The following is a 20,728-nucleotide window of genomic DNA, read 5'->3' as shown; positions in this document are numbered from 1 at the left end:
GCTCCCTCAGGAGTTCTCCAGACCCTCCTCCTGCTGCTCCAGCCCTGTTCCCATCCTTGGCCAAGCTCCAGCCCCTCAGTGTCTCTCTTGGACAATAAACAACACCCACCACAAGACTCTCATCCTTCCTCTTTGGTTTTCTTCCCTCTTTCCACACCATGGGAACCCTCCTGGGTCTCTCCTCCCCTTCATGTCCATCCCTGGGGAGCTCCTGCTCACCCAACCTGTTTGGATCCATCAGGGAGTTGCAGAGAGCCAGAAAGTCCCCCCTGGGAGAAGATCCCACCCTTGTCCTTGGCCTGTCCCTGTTCCCTGGCAGAAGATCCCACCCTTGCCCTTGGCCTGTCCCTGTTCCCTGGCAGAAGATCCCACCCTTGCCCTTGGCCTGTCCCTCTTCCCTGGCAGAAGATCCCACCCTTCCCCTGGATCCCTCAGGGATTGCAGAGCCAGAAGGTCCCCCCTGAGCCTCCTTTTCTCCAGGCTGAGCCCCACCAGTTCCCTCAGGAGTTCTCCAGACCCTCCTCCTGATGCTCCAGCCCCGTTCTCATCCTTGGCCAAACTTCAGCCCCTCAGTGTCTCTCTTGGAGAACCACCACAAGACTCTCATCTTTCCTCTTTGGTTTTCTTCCCTCTTTCCACACCATGGGAACCCTCCTGGGTCTCTCCTCCCCTTCATGTCCATCCCTGGGGAGCTCCTGCTCACCAAACCCATTTGGATCCATCAGGGAGTTGCAGAGAGTCAGAAGGTCCCCCCTGGGAGAAGATCCCACCCTTGCCCTTGGCCTGTCCCTGTTCCCTGGCAGAAGATCCCACCCTTGCCCTTGGCCTGTCCCTGTTCCCTGGCAGAAGATCCCACCCTTGACCTTGGCCTGTCCCTGTTCCCTGGCAGAAGATCTCAACCCTCCCCAACTCTCCTGTCCTGTCAGGGAGTTGCAGAATTTTCTTCAAGTGTCTTTGATCTCATTGTTCTCAAAATGATGGGACTAAAACCTTCTAGACCAGAAGGTCTGTTCTTCTCTCCCCTTTCATGCCCATGGAGATTTTTGGCAGCTGAGAACTTTTCCCTCTCCTAATGTGTCTTCCATCCATTCCCAAATGAATGTGGGAATTATTGGGACACTTTGAGAACACCCCATGAAAAAAAAATAAAATAAAAAAGAAGAAAATCAAGGAAAAAGGGAGCAAAGAAACTCAAAAACCAACGAGGGTCTCATGATTTGCCAGATTTATTATTTCCCACACCCAGATGAGTCCGAAACAGAAAATGCTCAGCACGGAAAGATCCCCACAGGTAATTAAAGCCCTGAATAATTAGAAAGGACATTTCCCAAATAATTAGAAAGAATGACACCACGAATACTCGTCAGGGAAACAATTAATGCCAACGAGGCATGTGGCAAAGGCCCAGAATTTCGGGAAGGAGGAGACGGAGCCGCGGTCGGAGCGTCGGAGGGAGGAGCCGGTCTGGGAGTCCAGGTTGGAGCTTGTCAATACTTGGGCAGGTTACAGATGTTCTTGGTGTACTGGGGGCAGTTGGGCACCTGGGGGCAATAGGAGACCTGGGGGCAATAGGTGGTTGGGGGGCAATAGGTGGTTGGGGGGCAATAAGTGGTTGGGGGGCAATAGGTGGTTGGGGGGCAATAGGTGGTTGGGGGGCAATAAGTGGCAGGGGGGCAATAACGCTGCACGGGGGGGCACCAGGTGCCCACGGAGGGGTAACAGGGAGCCACGTAGGTGCATTTCTGCCTCTGGAGGGGGTAGTTGCAGGAGGGCTCCGGGTCGTGGCAGGAGGAGCGGGAGCTGAGGCAGGAGAACCAGGATCTGTTGCTGGAAGAGCGAGTTCCGTGGCAGGAGGACTCGTAGTCGTGGCAGGTCCCGCGGGAGCACATCCTTGTGGAGGGGCTGGAGCTGGAGGGGAGAGAGAGACACAATTGGGATGATCAACTGGGACCTTCTGCATTCCCCTTGGCTTTGGTCTGCACTGGGATGGGAAATGTGCCACTCCTGTGGTTTGGAACCTCTGGGATATTGTGGCCCTCACAGTGATCCTGCCTTGGCTTTTGGAGGATATTCCATGGTCTGATGGGGATTTAAAAGCAAAGAATCATAGAATGGATTGGGTTGGAAGAGACCTCTGAGATCATCAAGTCCAACTCTTGATCCAACCCCACTGTGATCACTCAGTGTCACATCCAGTCACATCCTAAAAGCCTTCAGGGATGGGGAATCCACCCCCTCTCTGGGCAGCCCATTCCAATCCCTGAGCACTCTCTCTGCAAAGAATTTCCTTCTGATCTCCAACTTCAATTTCCCCTGGCAGAGCTTGAGCCCATCGTGCCCCCTTGTCCTATTGCTGAGTGCCTGGGAGAAGAGACCAACCCCCACCTGGCCAGAACTTCCCTTCAGGCAGCTCCAGACAGTGCTGAGGTCACCTCTGAGCCTCCTCTTCTCCAGGCTGAACACCCCCAGCTCCCTCAGCCTCTCCCCACAGCACTTGTGCTCCAGTCCCTTCTCCAGCCTCGTTGCTCTTCTCAGTTGGGTTGGAAGAGACCTCTGAGATCATCAAGTCCAACCCTTGGTCCAACTCCAGTCCCTTTACCAGGTCATGGCACTCAGTGCCACGGCCAAGCTCAGCTGAAAAACCTCCAGGGATGGGGAATTCACCCCCTTGCTGAGTCCCTGGGAGCCACAAAGACACAAGATCTTGGGACCCAGCAAGGAATCCATTCCCAAAATAGCTGGTGATGGAGCAGGAAAGCTCAGACCAGACAAGTCAGAGCAGCTTTAGGAGTAAATTTTACCTTAAGTAGCAACTTTGTAGAGAGTCAGCAATAGGACAAGGGGGCACGATGGGCTCAAGCTCTGCCAGGGGAAATTCAAGTTGGAGATCAGAAGGAAATTCTTTGCAGAGAGAGTGCTCAGGGATTGGAATGGGCTGCCCAGAGAGGGGGTGGTTTCCCCATCCCTGGAGGTTTTTCAGCTGAGCTTGGCCGTGGCACTGAGTGCCATGATCTGGTAAAGGGACTGGAGTTGGACCAAGGGTTGGCCTTGATGATCTCGGAGCTCTTTTCCAACCCAACCCATTCTATGATTCTTTGCTCCTTCAATTACTCGTATTTTTCCACCCCCCCATCCATGAACAAACCACAACCACCCTCTGAGTATCCAAAATCTTCAGGCACCCAATCACCAAACCCAAGGAATTCCTACGACAAAGGCAAGGTCTAAACACAGAACTCTGTGAGCTTCAAGAGCAGATAAACCAACATAACCCAACTCACCCTTGGCTGGAGGAAGAGGCAGAGCACGGAGAGCTGGTGCTGAGTGAAGGAGGGACAAGGGATGACCAACTTTTATATCTTCCCAAGGGTTGTCCAAGGAATTAGACATCCCTTGGCAATGCTGACACAAACACTCATATCCCTATTTCATCTTCTGTGTCTGGTTTTTGAGCATTTCCGACTCGACGCCGTCAGGAAAACCAATTATGACTTTTTTTTTTTCCCCTCCACACTATAATAAGACAACGAATTTCCCAATCTGCTTATAAGGGAATTTCGAAGGTTGGGGCTCATTTGCATATTAAAACTGCACCTAACCCTGGAGTTATTAAAGGAGTCGTGGTTGGGCAACTGGGATTGCATCAAGGGACAGCTCAGAGGTGTTGCCTCCGAGCCCCTTGCTCTGCTCAGCACACTCCCAGTTGGATTGAGATGTTTCAGTTTTCCCTGACACAAGGGGCTAATTAGCAGCCAAGGAGTTGATTAGAGGGAGGTCCCGCTGACGAGCTCGAGCGCTGCTGATGCCACAACAGCAGAGGTGACGCCAAAAGGACGTTCCCCAATCCCAAATTTTGCCTTTCCATGTGAGAATGCACCGACCATCAGCTGGTTCTCTGTGATTTAATTCCCTCCCTGAGGAAGGAGAAGGTTCCAAATCCTCCTGGGGGAGGCTCTTCCCTCTTGGCCTCCTCCTCTCCTGCTTTGTGGTCCTGTTTTATTTCATCAGTTCTGTCATTTTTACTCCTTTTTTTCTTCCAGGTTTCTCTCACAGCAGTCCAGGATAATAAAACATAAATAAAGTAAATAAGTAAGTAAATGAGTGAGTAAATAAATATAAGTATGAGATAAATATAAATATGAATATAAATATAAATAGAAATAGAAATAGAAATAGAAATAGAAGTAAAAATAAAAATAAAATATAAATATAAATATAAATATAAATATAAATATAAATATAAATATAAATATAATAAAAGAAAAATATAAATAAAATAAAAATAAAAGTAAAAATAAAAATAAAAATAAAATAAAAATAAAAATAAAAGTAAAAATATAAATAAAATAAAAATATACATAAAATAAAAATAAAAATAAAATAAAAATAAAAGTAAAATATATCTATAAATATAAATAAAATAAAAATAAAAATAAGAATAAAAATAAAAATAAAAATAAAAAAATAAAAATAAAAGTAAAAATATAAATAAAATAAAAATATAAATAAAATAAAAATAAAAGTAAAAATAAAAATAAAAATAAAAGTAAAAATATATCTATAAATATAAATAAAATAAAAATAAAAATAAAAATAAAAATAAAAATAAAAATAAAAAAATAAAAATAAAAGTAAAAATATTAATAAAATAAAAATATAAATAAAATAAAAATAAAAGTAAAAATAAAAATAAAAATAAAAGTAAAAATATATCTATAAATATAAATAAAATAAAAATAAAAATAAAAGTTAAAAATATATCTATATATATAAATAAAATAAAAATAAAAATAAAAATAAAAATAAAAATAAAAATAAAACTAGAAATAGAAATAGAAATAGAAATAAAATAAAAATAAAAACAGAAATAAAAAATTAAATGTAAATAAAAGATAAATAAAAAAAATAAAAATATAAATATAAATAAAATGTAAATAAAATATGAATAAAATAAAAATAAAACTATAAAAACAAATAAATAAATAATTTTGAAAAGAAAAGAAAAGAAAAGAAAAGAAAAGGAAATAAAGAAATGAACAGATGGGTGATTATTTCACAGACTCAGAGGGTGGTTTGGGTGGGGAAGGATCTCAGAGAGGCCCTTGCTCAGCTCCCAGACTCGATACTTTGAGCTGAGTCGGGTTGTTGAGCTCCCAGTGAAGCTGATGCAGCCCAAGAGGTGCCTGCAGGAGGAGCTGAGCCTGTTCCAGAAGAGATGGCTCAGCTGGACCTGCCCAGGAGTGCCGAGATAAGGACAGGCTGAGGCTGGAAAAAGGAGGCTCAGCTCTAGAATTTATTTGAGGGTCTGCAGTTTTCTTTGGAAACAACAGTTGGAACCCAGGGAGAGAAAGAGGGTTGGGAAAAAAACCACCCACTGCTCGTTTGCATTAATTAAACACCTCAAAATGTTTGTAATTCTGAGTCAGGGTGAGAAGTGGAGTGTGAGGAGGTGCTGGAGGAGGAGACTCAGGAAAGAAGAATCATGGAATGGTTTGGGTGGGAAAGGACCTTAAAATCATCTCATTCCACCCCCTCCCATGGGCAGAGACACTTCCCACTGTCCCAGGTGGCTCCAACCTGTCCATGGGCACTTCCAGGGATGGGGAATCCATGGAATGACCTGTGCCAGGGCCTGCCCACCCTCCCAGGGAGGGATTTATCCCTCATATCTCATCTGGGCCAGCACATGGAACCTGGAATGGTTTGGGTTGGGAAGGATCTTAAAGGCCATCCAGGGAACCTCCCGCTAGACCACGTCACTCTAACCTGACCTTGGGCACTTCCAGGGATGGGCAATCCATGGAATAACCTGTGCCAGGGCCTGCCCACCCTCCCAGGGAAGGATTGAATTTATCCCTGATATCCCATCTGGGCCAGCACATGGAACCTGGAATAGTTTGGGGTTGAAGGAACCTTAAAACTCATCCATACCTTACCCAGAGACACCTCCCACTATCCCAGGTCACTCCAACCTGTCCTTGGGCACTTCCAGGGATGGGACACCCATGGAATAACCTGTGCCAGGGCCTGCCCACCCTCCCAGGGCAGGATTTCTTCCCACAGTCCCATCTAAACCATCCTGGAATGGTTTGGGTGGAAGGAGACTCCAGTGATCACCAAGACCTTGGGCAGAGACACCTCCCACTATCCCAGGTTGCTCCAACCTGTCCATGGGCACTTCCAGGGATGAGGAATCCATGGAATAACGTGTGCCAGGGCCTGCCCACCCTCCCAGGGAAGGATTGAATTTATCCCTGGTATCCCATCTGACCCAAGACATAGAACCAGGAATGGTTGAAAGGACCTTGATGCTCATCCAGACCTTGCCCAGGGACATCTTCCACTATCCCAGGTTGCTCCAACCTGTCCATGGGCACTTCCAGGGATGGGCAATCCATGGAATAACCTGTGCCAGGGCCTGCCCACCCTCCCAGGGATGGATTTATCCCTGATATCCCATCTGGGCCAGCACATGGAACCTGGAATGGTTCGGGTTGGGAAGGATCTTAAAGGCCATCCAGGGAACCTCCCACTAGACCAGGTCACTCTAACCTGACCTTGGGCACTTCCAGGGATGGGGAATCCATGGAATAACCTGTGCCAGGGCCTACCCACCCTCCCAGGGAGGGATTTATCCCTGATATCTCATCTGGACCAGCACATGGAACCTGGAATGGTTTGGGTTGGGAGGGACCTTAAAGGCCATCCAGGGAACCTCCCACTATCCCAGGTTGCTCCAACCTGGCCTTGGGCACTTCCAGGGATGGGGAATCCATGGAATAACCTGTGCCAGGGCTTGCCCACCCTCCCAGGAAGGGATTGAATTTATCCCCAATATTCCATCTGGGCCAGCACATGGAACCTGGAATGGTTTGGGTTGGGAGGGACCTTAAAGACCATCCACAGACCCTCTCACTGTCCCAGGTCACTCCAACCTGTCCATGGCCACTTCCAGGGATGGGGCACCCATGGAATAACCTGTGCCAAGGCCTGCCCACCCTCTCAGGGAAGGATTTAATTTATCCCTGATATCCCATCTGACCCAAGACATAGAACCTGGAATGGTTGAAAGGACCTTGATGCTCATCCAGACCTTGCCCAGGGACATCTTCCACTATCCCAGGTCACTCCAACCTGTCCATGGGCACTTCCAGGGATGGGACACCCATGGAATAACCTGTGCCAGGGCCTGTCCACCCTCCCAGGGAAGGATTGAATTTATCCCTGGTATCCCATCTGGGCCAGCACATGGAACCTGGAATGCTTTGGGGTAGAAGGGACCTCAAAGCTCATCCAGACCCTGCCCAGGGACACCTCCCACTGTCCCAGATGGCTCCAACCTGTCCATGGGCACTCCCAGGGATGGGAAATCCATGGAATAACCTGTGCCAGGACCTGCCCATCCTCCCAGGGAAGGATTGAATTTATCCCTGATATCCCATCTGACCCAAGACATAGAACCTGGAATGGTTCGGGTTGGGAGGGACCTTAAATGCCATTCAGGAAACCTCCCACTAGACCAGGTCACTCTAACTTGACCTTGGGCACTTCCAGGGATGAGGAATCCATGGAATAACCTGTGCCAGGGCCTGCCCACCCTCCCAGGGAGGGATTTCTTCCCACAGTCCCATCTAAACCATCCTGGAATGGTTTGGGTGGAAGGAGACTCGTAGAATCATCCAGATCTTGGGCAGGGACACCTCCCACTGTCCCAGGTTGCTCCAACCTGTCCATGGGCACTCCCAGGGATGGGGAATCCATGGAATAACCTGTGCCAGGGCCTGCCCACCCTCCCAGGGAAGGATTGAATTTATCCCTGATATCCCATCTGGGCCAGCACATGGAACCTGGAATAGTTTGGGGTTGAAGGAACCTTAAAACTCATCCAGACCTTACCAAGAGACACCTCCCACTGTCCCAGGTCACTCCAACCTGTCCTTGGGCACTTCCAGGGATGGGACACCCATGGAATAACCTGTGCCAGGGTCTGCCCACCCTCCCAGGGCAGGATTTCTTCCCACAGTCCCATCTAAACCATCCTGGAATGGTTTGGGTGGAAGGAGACTCCAGTGATCACCAAGACCTTGAGCAGGGACACCTCCCACTGTCCCAGGTGGCTCCAACCTGGCCCTGGGTACCTCCAGGGATGGGAAATCCATGGAATAACCTGTGCCAGGGCCTGCCCACCCTCCCAGGGAAGGATTTAATTTATCCCTGATATCCCATCTGACCCAGTACATGGAACCTGGAATGGTTTGGGGTAGAAGGGACCTCAAAGCTCATCCAGACCTTGGGCAGGGACACCTCCCACTGTCCCAGGTTGCTCCAACCTGTCCATGGGCACTCCCAGGGATGGGCAATCCATGGAATAACCTGTGCCAGGGCCTTGTCACATTCACAGGGAAGAATTGATCCCTGATATCCCATCTGATCCAGCACATGGAATGGTTGAAAGGACCTTGATGCTCCTCCAGACCTTGGGCAGGGACATCTTCCACTATCCCAGGTGGCTCCAACCTGGCCTTGGTCACTCCCAGGGATGGGCAATCCATGGAATAACCTGTGCCAGGACCTGCCCACCCTCCCAGGGAAGGATTGAATTTATCCCTGATATCCCATCTGGGCCAGCACATGGAACCTGGAATGGTTTGGGTTGGGAAGGACCTTCAAGACCATCCATGGAACCTCCCACTAGACCAGATCACTCCAACCTGTCCATGGGCACTTCCAGGGATGGGCAATCCATGGAATAACCTGTGCCAGGGCCTACCCACCCTCCCAGGGCAGGATTTCTTCCCACAGTCCCATCTAAACCATCCTGGAATGGTTTGGGTGGAAGGAGACTCGTAGAATCATCCAGATCTTGGGCAGGGACACCTCCACTGTCCCAGGTTGCTCCAACCTGTCCATGGGCACTTCCAGGGATGGGCAATCCATGGAATAACCTGTGCCAGGGCCTTGTCACATTCACAGGGAAGAATTGATCCCTGATATCCCATCTGACCCAGCACATGGAATGGTTGAAAGGACCTTGATGCTCCTCCAGACCTTGGGCAGGGACATCTTCCACTGTCCCAGGTGGCTCCAACCTGTCCATGGGCACTCCCAGGGATGGGCAATCCATGGAATAACCTGTGCCAGGGCCTGCCCACCCTCCCAGGGCAGGATTTCTTCCCACGGTCCCATCTAAACCATCCTGGAATGGTTTGGGTGGAAGGAGACTCGTAGAATCATCCAGATCTTGGGCAGGGACACCTCCCACTGTCCCAGGTTGCTCCAACCTGTCCATGGGCACTTCCAGGGATGGACAATCCATGGAATAACCTGTGCCAGGGCCTGCCCACCCTCCCAGGGAGGGATTTCTTCCCCCAGTCCCATCTAAGCCATCCTGGAATGGTTTGGGTGGAAGGAGACTCGTAAAATATAAATAAACATAAAATAAACATATAAAAGATAAACAAACACCTAAAAAATATCAACAAACTTGTCTAAAATATCAATAAACACACATGAAATTATAAATAAGCAGATCACAAACTCTTTCTATTTTTGGAAATCAGGTTTTATGAGCACACACAAACACACCAATAAACAGATCACAAACTCTATTTTTGGAAATCAGATTTTATTGTCTCATCCCCCTGGATTTGGGGGGTGTTGGCACCTCGTTGGCACCAGGAACCATCCCCAGTTTCATGGGAAGTGATTCGTGCCAAGTCAACGGAGACAAATTGGATTTAGACTTTGGAAGGAAATTCTGATCACAGGCAACAAATTCAAGGATCAAATTCAAGGTGGGAAAAGAGAACCATCAATTCAGGATTTAGGCACGGAAAGCACCCAGGAGAGGAGGGAGGTGGAACATCCTCTCAGTACTTGGGGTATGTTGGTGGCATCTTGCAGATGTTCTTGGTGTACTGGGGGCAATAAGGGGCTGGGGGGCAATAATGCTGCGCTGGGGGGCAACAGGGCTGCACCGGGGGGCAATAACGTTGCACTGGGGGGCAACAGGACCCCACGGGGGGGCAACAGGGGGTGACGTAGCTGAACTTCTGCACCGGCTGCCTCTGGATGGTGTAGTGGCAGGAGGAGCCCGAGTCGTGGCAGGACGAGCGGGACTCGTGGCAGGAGGTCTCGTGGCTGTGGCAGGAACCTCTGGAGCACATTGTGGGTGGAGGGTCTGCAGGGCTGGAGGGGACAGAGAGAGAGAGAGAAATGGTCAGATGGTCGTGGTGGCCACAATGGGCACCATCACGTCAACATTGGCTGGGTTGGCTGGAGGGGACACAGAGGGGAACGGTCACATGGTCATGGTGGCCACAATGGGCACCATCATGCCAACATTGGCTGGAGAGTTCCCTGGTTTGGCTGGAGGGGACACAGAGAGAGGGAAATGGTCAGATGGTCGTGGTGGCCACAATGGGCACCATCATGTGAACATTGGTTGGGGTCACAATGGGCACCATCATGTCAACATTGGCTGGGTTGGCTGGAGGGGACAGAGAGAGAGGGAAATGGTCACATGGTCGTGGTGGCCACAACGGGCACCATCATGTCAACATTGGCTGGAGAGTTGAGGTCACTGTTTTGGGTGGAGGGGACAGAGAGAGAGGAAAATGGTCACATGGTCGTGGTGGCCACAATGGGCACCATCCTGTCAAGATTTGCTGGGGTCACAATGGGCACCATCATGTCAACATTGGCTGGGTTGGCTGGAGGGGACACACAATGAGGGAAATGGTCACATGGTCATGGTGGCCACAATGGGCACCATCATGTCAACATTGGCTGGGGTCACAATGGGCACCATCATGTCAACATTGGCTGGAGAGTTGGGGTCACTGTTTTAGCTGGAGGGGACAGAGAAAGAGGGAAATGGTCACATGGTCGTGGTGGCCACAATGGGCCCCATCATGTGAACATTGGTTGGGGTCACAATGGGCACCATCATGTCAACATTGGCTGGAGAGTTCCCTGTTTTGGCTGGAGGGGACAGAGAAAGAGGGAAATGGTCACATGGTCATGTCAACACAGAATCACAGAATGGATTGGGTGGAAAAGACCTCCCAGATCATCAAGTCCAACCCTTGGGCCAACTCCAGTCCCTTTACCAGATCATGGCACTCAGTGCCACGGCCAAGCTCAGCTGAAAAACCTCCAGGGATGGGGAATCCACCCCCTCTCTGGGCAGCCCATTCCAATCCCTGAGCACTCTCTCTGCAAAGAATTTCCTTCTGATCTCCAACCTAAACCTCTCCTGGCAGAGCTCAAGCTGTGCCTTCTTGTTCTGGGAGAAGAGACCAACCCCCACCCGGCCAGAACTTCCCTTCAGGCAGTTCCAGACAGTGCTGAGGTCACCTCTGAGCCTCCTCTTCTCCAGGCTGAACACCCCCAGCTCCCTCAGCCTCTCCCCACAGCACTTGTGCTCCAGTCCCTTCTCCAGCCTTGTTGCTCTTCTCAGTTGGGTTGGAAGAGACCTCTGAGATCACCAAGTCCAACCCTTGATCCAACCCCACTGTGATCACTGGCCCAGGGCACTCAGTGCCACCTCCAGTGTCACCTTAAACACCTCCAGGGATGGGGAATCCACCCCCTCTCTGGGCAGCCCATTCCAATCCCTGAGCACTCTCTCTGCAAAGAATTTCTTTCTGATCTCCAACTTCAATTTCCCCTGGCAGAGCTTGAGCCCATCGTGTCCCCTTGTCCTATTGCTGAGTGCCTGGGAGAAGAGACCAACCCCCACCTGGCCAGAACTTCCCTTCAGGGGGAAGTTCCCTGCTGGGGAGTTCCCTGTTTTCTTCCTGATTTTTGGTTCTTCAGGGCTCAGGAAGTGACTCCGGGGTTGATTGGGAAGTTCTTTAAATCCACCACTAAACTCTCCTGGGTGCAACTTGTTTTTCAGAGAAAAGTTGGGCAAATCCTCAGTTGTCCATAAGCAGCTCTAGACCCTCCAGTGCCTTCCACTTGAAAACCTTGGAGTCCCTTTTCCCCAGAGTTTTCCACAGAGTTTTCCACAGAGTTTTCCACAGAATTTTCCACAGCCCCCGGCTGCCTTCCCTCTGTATTTTCCACACAATCCTCTGGGTGTCCTTCTCTCTGTATTTCCATGAAATCCTCTGGGCTCTCCTCTCTCTGTGTATTTCCTACAAAACCTTCTGGTCTCTCCTCTCTCTCTCTTTCCCACAAAATCCTCTGTCTCTCTTCATTCTGCATTTCCCATAAAACCCTCTGGGCTCTCTTCTTACTCCATTTCCCACAAATTCCTCTGTCTCTCCTCTCTCTGTATTTCTACAAAACCTTCTGGGCCCTCTTCTCTCTCCATATTCCACAAAATCCTCTGTCTTTCCTCTCCCTGTATTTCCTACAAAACCTTCTGGGCTCTCCTCTCTCTCCATTTTCCACAAAATCCTCTGTCTCTCCTCTCTCTATTTCCCACAAAACTCTCTTCCTCTCCTCTCTATTTCCCACACAATCCTCTGTCTCTCCTCTCTCTCTATTTCCTACAAAACCTTCTGGGATCTCCTCTCTCTCTATTTTCCACAAAATCCTCTCTCTCTCTTCATTCTGTATTTCCCATAAAACCTTCTGGGCTCTCCTCTCCCTGTATTTCCCACAAAATCCTCTGCTCTCCTCTCTCTGTATTTCCTACAAAACTTCTGGGCCCTCCTTTCCCTGTATTTCCCACAAAATCCTCTGTTTCTCTTCATTCTGTATTTCCCATGAAACCTTCTGGGCTCTCCTCTCTCTCTGTTTCCTACAAAACCTTCTGGTCTCTTCTCTCTCTCTATTTTCCACAAAATCCTCTGTCTCCTCTCTCTCTATTTCCCATAAAACCTTCTGGACTCTCTTCTCTCTCCATTGTCCACAAACCCTCTGTCTCTCCTCTCTCTGTGTTTCCACAAGACCTTCTGGGCTCTCCTCTCTCTGTATTTCCCAGTAAACCCTCTGGGCTCTCCTCTCTATTTCCTACAAATTCCTCTGTCTCTCCTCTCTCTGTGTTTCCTACAAATTCCTCTGTCTCTCCTCTCCCTGTATTTCCTACAAAACCCTCTGGTCTCTCCTCTCTCTCTATTTTCCACAAATTCCTCTGTCTCTCCTCTCCCTGCATTTCCTATAAAACCTTCTGGGCTCTCCTCTCTCCCCATTTCCCACAAAATCCTCTGTCTCTCCTCTCCCTCCATTTCCTACAAATCCCTCTGGTCTCTCCTCTCTCTCTATTTCCCACTAACCCTCTGGGCTCTCCTCTATTTTCCACAAATTCCTCTGTCTCTCCTCTCTCTGTGTTTCCTACAAAACCTTCTGGGATCTCCTCTCTCTCTATTTCCCACAAAATCCTCTCTGTCTCCTCTCTGTATTTCCCACAAAATCCTGTCTCTCCTCTCTGTATTTCCCACAAAATCCTCTGTCTCTCCTCTCTCTCTATTTGCTACAAAACCTTCTGGGCTCTCCTCTCTCTGTATTTCCCAGTAAACCCTCTGGGCTCTCCTCTCTATTTCCTACAAATTCCTCTGTCTCTCCTCTCTCTGTGTTTCCTACAAAACCTTCTGGGATCTCCTCTCTCTCTATTTCCTACAAAACCCTCTGATCTCTCTTCTCTCTCTATTTCCCACACAATCCTCTGTCTCTCCTCTCCCTGCATTTCCTACAAGACCTTCTGGGCTCTCCTCTCTCTCTATTTCCCACAAAACCCTCTGTCTCCTCTCTCTGTATTTCCCACACAATCCTCTGTCTCTCCTCTCTATTTCCTACAAAACCTTCTGGTCTCTCCTCTCTCTCTATTTTCCACAAATTCCTCTGTCTCCTCTCTCTCTATTTTCCCCCCAAATTCCTCTGTCTCTCCTCTCCCTGCATTTCCTACAAAACCTTCTGGGCTCTCTTCTCTCCCTATTTCCCACAAAACCCTCTGTCTCTCCTCTCTCTGTGTTTTCCACAAGACCTTCTGGGCTCTCCTCTCTCTCTATTTCCCAGTAAACCCTTTGGGCTCTCCTCTCTATTTTCCACAAATTCCTCTGTCTCTCCTCTCCCTGCATTTTCTACAAAACCTTCTGGGATCTCCTCTCTCTCTATTTCCCACAAAACCCTCTGTCTCCCCTCTCTGTATTTCCCACACAATCCTCTGTCTCTCCCCTCTCTGTATTTCCCACACAATCTTGTCTCTCCCCTCTCTGTATTTCCCACACAATCTTGTCTCTCCCCTCTCTGTATTTCCCACACAATCCTCTGTCTCTCCCCTCTCTGTATTTCCCACCCTTTCTGTTATTTTAATTCCACTTGAGCCTCTACTCAAGGCCTTTATTGTCATTTCCTTTAATAAAACAACTCCTGAGCTCAACCAGAACTTGATTTCCAGCACCACCAAATTCCAGAGGGGAGGAGTGAGTGTCCCACTCCAACCCCACCAAAGCTTGTAGAAAACCAGGAAATTCCATAAAGAAACTCCAGGGGGAAGAGAAAAAAAAAAAAAAAATTAAAAAAATTGGATTTACCTTTTCGGCGCCGGGACTGGAGGAGTTGTTGGAGCAGAGAAGTGAGTGGAGGGAACTGGGATGAGGAACCTTTTATATGTTTCCAAAGGGTTATCTGGGACATGAGACACCTCTAATTACACATCCCAACCCATTTCTATCCGCTGTGTTCACCTGCCTTTGATGCTTTGGGGATGCTAATTGTGCCATAAGTTATTAATAACACCTTAATTCCTTGGGCTCCCTACGGAGAAGATTGGAAGGTGTTTCATGGGAAGTGACACCAACCCCAAAAGTGATGGATCTGCTCATGGACAACGTGTCTCAAGAGGAAGAGGTGCTTGGAATCCAGAAGAACCAAGTCCTCACTGTCACATGGACCATGAGCTCAACGTGATCAACCTCCACGTCAACAAAAAATGATTAGTGCTGTTAATCCCTGGGGATTATGTTTAAAACAGGAATTCTCCAGCCCAGTTGCCCAATGGGACCGGATATGAGAGGTCTGGGTTAGCCCAAAGATGTCCTTCATTGGGAATTCCAACCCTACCAAGGGTTTATCTTCTTCTTCCTCTTCCCTAACTCTGGTTTATCTTCTTCCTCTTCTCTAACCCTGTTTAGGGCAGGAATTCTCCAGCCCAGTTGCCCAACAGGACGGGATATGAGAGATCTGGGTTAGCCCAAAGATGTCTTTGACTGGGAATTCCAACCCTACCAAAGGTTTATCTTCTTCTTCCTCTTCTCTAACTCTGGTTTATCCTTCTCTTCCTCTTCTCTAACCCTGTTTAGGGCAGGAATTCTCCAGCCCAGTTGCCCAATGGGACTGGATATGAGAGGTCTGGGTTAGCCCAAAGATGTCCTTCATTGGGAATTCCAACCCTAGCAAGGGTTTATCCTCTTCTTGCTCTTCTCTAACCCTGGTTGGGCATCAGGTGCCCACCAAAGTCCTGCCAGCAAATCTTCCCCAGGGAAAACAATTAGTGCTGTTAATCCCTGGGGATTATGTTTAAGACAGGAATTCTCCAGCCCAGTTGCCCAACAGGACCGGATATGAGAGGTCTGGGTTAGCCCAAAGATGTCTTTGACTGGGAATTCCAACCCTACCAAAGGTTTATCTTCTTCTTCCTCTTCTCTAACTCTGGTTTATCCTTCTCTTCCTCTGCTCTAACCCTGTTTAGGGCAGGAATTCTCCAGCCCAGTTGCCCAATGGGACCAGATATGAGAGGTCTGGGTTAGCCCAAAGATGTCCTTCATTGGGAATTCCAACCCTACCAAAGGTTTATCTTCTTCTTCCTCTTCCCTAACTCTGGTTTATCTTCTTCCTCTTCTCTAACCCTGTTTAGGGCAGGAATTCTCCAGCCCAGTTGCCCAATGGGACCAGATATGAGAGACCTGGGTAAGCCCAAAGATGTCCTTCATTGGGAATTCCAACCCCACCAAGAGTTTATCCTCTTCTTGCTCGTCTCTGACCCTGGTTGGGCATCAGGTGCCCACCAAAGTCCTGCCAGCAAATCTTCCCCAGGGAAAACAATTAGTGCTGTTAATCCCTGGGGATTATGTTTAAAACAGGAATTCTCCAGCTCAGTTGCCCAACAGGACCGGATATGAGAGGTCTGGGTTAGCCCAAAGATGTCCTTGACTGGGAATTCCAACCCAACCAAGGGTTTATCTCCCTCTTCTCTGACCCTGGTTGGGCATCAGGTGCCCACCAAAGTCCTGCCAGCAAATCTTCCCCAGGGAAAACAATTAGTGCTGTTAATCCCTGGGGATTATGTTTAAAACAGGAATTCTCCAGCCCAGTTGCCCAATGGGACTGGATATGAGAGGTCTGGGTTAGCCCAAATATGTCCTTCATTGGGAATTCCAACCCTACCAAGGGTTTATCTTCTTCTTCCTCTTCTCTAACTCTGGTTTATCCTTCTCTTCCTCTGCTCTAACCCTGTTTAGGGCAGGAATTCTCCAGCCCAGTTGCCCAATGGGACCAGATATGAGAGGTCTGGGTTAGCCCAAAGATGTCCTTGATTGGGAATTCCAACCCTACCAAGGGTTTATCTTCTTCTTCCTCTTCTCTAACCCTGTTTAGGGCAGGAATTCTCCAGCCCAGTTGCCCAATGGGACCAGATATGAGAGGTCTGGGTTAGCCCAAATATATCTTTGACTGGGAATTCCAAACCTACCATGGGTTTATCCTTCTCTTCCTCTTCTCTGACCCTGGCTGGGCATCAGGTGCCCACCAAAGTCCTGCCAGCAAATCTCCCCCAGGGAAAACTATTAGTGATGTTAATCCCTGGGGATTATGTTTAAAACAGGAATTCTCCAGCTCAGTTGCCCAACAGGACCGGATATGAGAGGTCTGGGTTAGCCCAAAATATATCTTTGACTGGGAATTCCAAACCTACCAAAGGTTTATCTTCTTCTTCCTCTTCTCCAACCCTGTTTAGGGCAGGAATTCTCCAGTTGAATTGCCCAATGGGACCAGATATGAGAGATCTGGGTTAGCCCAAAGATGTCCTTCATTGGGAATTCCAACCCTACCAAGAGTTTATCCTCTTCTTGCTCTTCTCTGACCCTGGTTGGGCATCAGGTGCCCACCAAAGTCCTGCCAGCAAATCTTCCCCAGGGAAAACAATTAGTGCTGTTAATCCCTGGGGATTATGTTTAAAACAGGAATTCTCCAGCTCAGTTGCCCAACAGGACCGGATATGAGAGATCTGGGTTGGCCCAAATATGTCTTTGACTGGGAATTCCAACCCTACCAAAGGTTTATCTTCTTCTTCCTCTTCTCTAACTCTGGTTTATCTTCTTCCTCTTCTCTAACCCTGTTTAGGGCAGGAATTCTCCAGCCCAGTTGCCCAATGGGACCAGATATGAGAGGTCTGGGTTGGCCCAAATATGTCCTTCATTGGAAATTCCAAACCTACCAAAGGTTTATCTTCTTCTTCCTCTTCCCTAACTCTGGTTTATCTTCTTCCTCTGCTCTAACCCTGTTTAGGGCAGGAATTCTCCAGCCCAGTTGCCCAATGGGACCAGATATGAGAGATCTGGGTTAGCCCAAAGATGTCCTTGATTGGAAATTCCAACCCTACCAAGAGTTTATCCTCTTGTTCTTTTCTAACCCTGGTTGGGCATCAGGTGCCCACCAAAGTCCTGCCAGCAAATCTTCCCCAGGGAAAACAATTAGTGCTGTTAATCCCTGGGGATTATGTTTAAAACAGGAATTCTCCAGCTCAGTTGCTCAACAGGACCGGATATGAGAGGTCTGGGTTAGCCCAAAGATGTCTTTGACTGGGAATTCCAACCCTACCAAAGGTTTATCTTCTTCTTCCTCTTCTCTAACCCTGCTTAGGGCAGGAATTCTCCAGCCCAGTTGCTCAAAAGGACCGGATATGAGAGATCTGGGTTGGCCCAAATATGTCTTTGACTGGGAATTCCAACCCTGCCAAAGGTTTATCTTCTTCTTCTCTAACTCTGGTTTATCTTCTTCCTCTTCTCTAACCCTGTTTAGGGCAGGAATTCTCCAGTTGAATTGCCCAACAGGACCAGATATGAGAGACCTGGGTTAGCCCAAATATGTCTTTGACTGGGAATTCCAACCCCACCAAGGGTTTATCTTCCTCTTCTCTGGACCTGGTTGGGCATCAGGTGCCCACCAAAGTCCTGCCAGCAAATCTCCCCCAGGGAAAACTATTACTGATGTTAATCCCTCTGGATTATGTTTAGGGCAGGACTTCTCCAGCTCAGTTGCCCAACAGGACGAGATATGAGAGGTCTGGGTTAGCCCAAATATGTCCTTCATTGGGAATTCCAACCCTACCAAGGGTTTATCTTCTTCTTCCTCTTCTCTAACTCTGGTTTATCTTCTTCCTCTGCTCTAACCCTGTTTAGGGCAGGAATTCTCCAGCCCAGTTGCCCAATGGGACTGGATATGAGAGACCTGGGTTGGCCCAAATATGTCCTTTTTTGGGAATTCCAACCCTACCAAGGGTTTATCCTCTTGTTCTTTTCTAACCCTGGTTGGGCATCAGGTGCCCACCAAAGTCCTGCCAGCAAATCTCCCCCAGGGAAAACAATTATTGATGTTAATCCCTCTGGATTATGTTTAAAACAGGAATTCTCCAGCTCAGTTGCCCAACGGGACTGGATATGAGAGGTCTGGGTTGGCCCAAATATGTCCTTCATTGGGAATTCCAACCCTACCAAGGGTTTATCTTCTTCTTCCTCTTCTCTAACTCTGGTTTATCCTTCTCTTCCTCTGCTCTAACCCTGTTTAGGGCAGGAATTCTCCAGCCCAGTTGCCCAATGGGACCAGATATGAGAGGTCTGGGTTAGCCCAAAGATGTCCTTGATTGGAAATTCCAACCCTACCAAGGGTTTATCTTCTTCTCCCTCTTCTCTAACCCTGGTTGGGCATCAGGTGCCCACCAAAGTCCTGCCAGCAAATCTTCCCCAGGGAAAACAATTAGTGCTGTTAATCCCTGGGGATTATGTTTAAAACAGGAATTCTCCAGCTCAGTTGCCCAACAGGACCGGATATGAGAGATCTGGGTTGGCCCAAATATGTCTTTGACTGGGAATTCCAACCCTACCAAAGGTTTATCTTCTTCTTCCTCTTCTCTAACTCTGGTTTATCTTCTTCCTCTTCTCTAACCCTGTTTAGGGCAGGAATTCTCCAGCCCAGTTGCCCAATGGGACCAGATATGAGAGATCTGGGTTGGCCCAAAGATGTCCTTCATTGGGAATTCCAACCCTACCAAAGGTTTATCTTCTTGTTCTTCTCTGACCCTGGTTGGGCATCAGGTGCCCACCAAAGTCCTGCCAGCAAATCTCCCCCAGGGAAAACAATTAGTGCTGTTAATCCCTGGGGATTAAAACAGGAATTCTCCAGTTGAATTGCCCAACAGGACTGGATATGAGAGATCTGGGTTAGCCCAAAGATGTCTTTGACTGGGAATTCCAAACCTACCAAAGGTTTATTTTCTTCTTCCTCTGCTCTAACCCTGTTTAGGGCAGGAATTCTCCAGCCCAGTTGCCCAATGGGACCAGATATGAGAGGTCTGGGTTGGCCCAAAGATGTCCTTGATTGGGAATTCCAACCCCACCAAGGGTTTATCTCCCTCTTCTCTGACCCTGGTTGGGTATCAGGTGCCCACCAAAGTCCTGCCAGCAAATCTCCTCCAGGACAAACAATTAATGCTGTTAATCCCTCTGGATTATGTTTAAAACAGGAATTCTCCAGCTCAGTTGCCCAACAGGACCGGATATGAGAGGTCTGGGTTAGCCCAAAGATGTCTTTGACTGGGAATTCCAACCCTACCAAAGGTTTATCTTCTTCTTCCTCTTCTCCAACCCTGTTTAGGGCAGGAATTCTCCAGCCCAGTTGCCCAAAGGAACCAGATATGAGAGGTCTGGGTTAGCCCAAATATGTCCTTCATTGGGAATTCCAACCCCACCAAGGGTTTATCTTCCTCTTCTCTAACCCTGGTTGGGCATCAGGTGCCCACCAAAGTCCTGCCAGCAAATCTTCCCCAGGGAAAACAATTTGCCACCTTGTTTTGAGGTTAAAGATCTTTATTCTCACAATAACCCTGAAGGTGATATTTGGATATTTAGGTGGGACAAAGTGCTGGTTTTGAGATTAAAGATCTTTATTCTCCCACTGAAGGTGATATTTGAATTCTTAGGTGGGACAAATTGAGATGTTGCCACTTTGTTTTGAGGTTAAAGATCTTTATTCTCCCACTGAAGGTGATATTCGGATTATTAGCTGGGACAAATTCAGGTGTTGCCACCCTGTTGTGAGGTTAAAGATCTTTATTCTCCCACTGAAGGTGATATTTGGATTTTTAGGTGGGACAAAGTGCTGGTTTTGCCACCTTGTTTGAGTTTAAAGATCTTTCTTCTCCCACTGAAGGTGATATTTGGATTTTTAGCTGGGACAAATGGAGGTGTTTCCACCTTGTTTTGAGATTAAAGATCTTTATTCTCCCAATAACATTGAAGGTGATATTTGGATTATTAGCTGGGACAAAGTGCTGGTTTTGCCTCCTTGTTTGAGAATAAAGATCTTTATTTTCCCACTGAAGGTGATATTTGGATTTTTAGATGGGATAAATTGAGGTGTTGCCACCCTGTTGTGAAGTTAAAGATCTTTATTCTTCCACTGAAGGTGATATTTGGATTATTAGCTGGGACAAAGTGCTGGTTTTTCCACCTTGTTTTGAGGTTAAAGATCTTTATTCTCCCACTGAAGGTGATATTTGAAT

General features: G+C 48.1%; 1 long non-coding RNA gene across 1 annotated transcript; it reads right to left on the bottom strand.

The window, feature by feature from the left end:
* Nucleotides 1–1,210: 1,210 nt before the first annotated feature.
* Nucleotides 1,211–3,455, bottom strand: LOC139683946 (uncharacterized). Its single transcript, XR_011699828.1, has 2 exons — nucleotides 3,282–3,455; nucleotides 1,211–1,908 (listed from the first exon to the last, which is right to left on the bottom strand). It is a non-coding gene; the product is annotated as an uncharacterized lncRNA (long non-coding RNA).
* Nucleotides 3,456–20,728: the final 17,273 nt, after the last annotated feature.

This window comes from Pithys albifrons, chromosome 30 (genome assembly GCF_047495875.1).
Source record: "Pithys albifrons albifrons isolate INPA30051 chromosome 30, PitAlb_v1, whole genome shotgun sequence".
NCBI lineage: Eukaryota > Metazoa > Chordata > Aves > Passeriformes > Thamnophilidae > Pithys > Pithys albifrons.
The sequence above is the reverse complement of the archived record's forward strand: the minus strand, read 5'-3'. Positions and strand labels throughout refer to the sequence as shown.